This window comes from Myotis davidii, unplaced genomic scaffold, assembly GCF_000327345.1.
Source record: "Myotis davidii unplaced genomic scaffold, ASM32734v1 scaffold941, whole genome shotgun sequence".
In the NCBI taxonomy this organism is placed as follows: domain Eukaryota; kingdom Metazoa; phylum Chordata; class Mammalia; order Chiroptera; family Vespertilionidae; genus Myotis; species Myotis davidii.
The window spans coordinates 477,125-478,281 of NW_006291724.1; the positions used below are offsets into that span (position 1 = coordinate 477,125).

The following is a 1,157-nucleotide window of genomic DNA, read 5'->3' on the forward strand; positions in this document are numbered from 1 at the left end:
CACGGGAGGCACTCCAGATACTCCTTGCTGAACTTTTCTTGAGTATGGCCCTGCTCTTTGAAGATTTGGATGATTTCATTGAAGGCTTCGATTGAGGTGCGCTTCATTTGCAGTTCCTGGGAGGTGCATGTGTACTCCTCGTAGAGCTGGTCATACTCCCGGCTCTTGTCCTCTGCTTCAAACTAAGGTAACAAACAAATCATTTCCCGCCAGAAGTCACGTCCAAATACTGCAAGACTGAGGACTATAGGGCTGACTATGTACATGCGCTCATGTTCTAGCCATAGGCATCCAGGTGTCCTCCAAAATCCTACAATCCTCTGTTCGCATACTTCCAGTTTTTCTAGCTCCTCCTTAAATGGTGTTTCCTTCAGAGCCTCTAGTTGGAGAGGATTTTTCTGTTCTTTGATGTTGATATCTGTGTACTATTTGGAATCAGTGAAGTTTCGGGAGTATGGCTGCTGCCATGAACATGTCGGTACCAAGGAGATTCATGAAACAACTGCCCATTCAGTCCACAGCTGGCGCTGTCCTGGTTCACAATGAGAAAGGTAGTGTGCTGCACCGTTTCCAATTGGATCTTCCTCTTTCTCCCCAGCACACTCGAAACCTACTCCCGGCTGACCACACCAACACCACAGACCCTTAAGACCTTCCCCTCTATTTTTTCTACTTTCTCCCATCACACTCACATCCTATGGCATTGTCTAGGGGCACCCCTAACCGCTCCCTGGGGGTTGGTCCCAGCCGGAGTGAGGGGCCGTGGTGTTCTGGTCTCTGGTCATTCTGGTTGTTCTGATAGCTGGCTATATATAGAGAGAGACAGAGCTGGTCATACTCCCAGCTCTTGTCCTCTGCTTCAAATCAAGGTAACAAACAAATCATTTCCCACCAGAAGTCACATCCAAATACTGCAAGACTGAGGACTATAGGGCTGACTATGTACATATATATATATTTTTTTAATTAAATCTTTATTGTTCAGATTATACATTTGTTCCTCTTTTTTCCCCCCCATAACCCCCCTCCTCCCAGTTCCCGCCCCACCCCTGCCCTCACTCCCCACCCACTGTCCTCATCCATAGGTGCACGATTTTTGTCCAGTATCTTCCCGCATCTCCCACACCCCTTTCCCCCCCAAGAATAGTCAGTCCATG

At 47.9% G+C, this 1,157-nt stretch overlaps 1 protein-coding gene and 1 pseudogene across 1 annotated transcript in view; both read right to left on the reverse strand.

The window, feature by feature from the left end:
* The window catches only part of PAK3 (p21 protein (Cdc42/Rac)-activated kinase 3), a 310,496-nt gene that overhangs the window by 235,939 nt on the left and 73,400 nt on the right, over positions 1-1,157 (reverse strand). The gene's annotated exons all lie outside the window — the stretch shown is intronic.
* LOC102756765 overlaps positions 1-1,157 on the reverse strand; it is a 23,621-nt pseudogene that overhangs the window by 1,116 nt on the left and 21,348 nt on the right.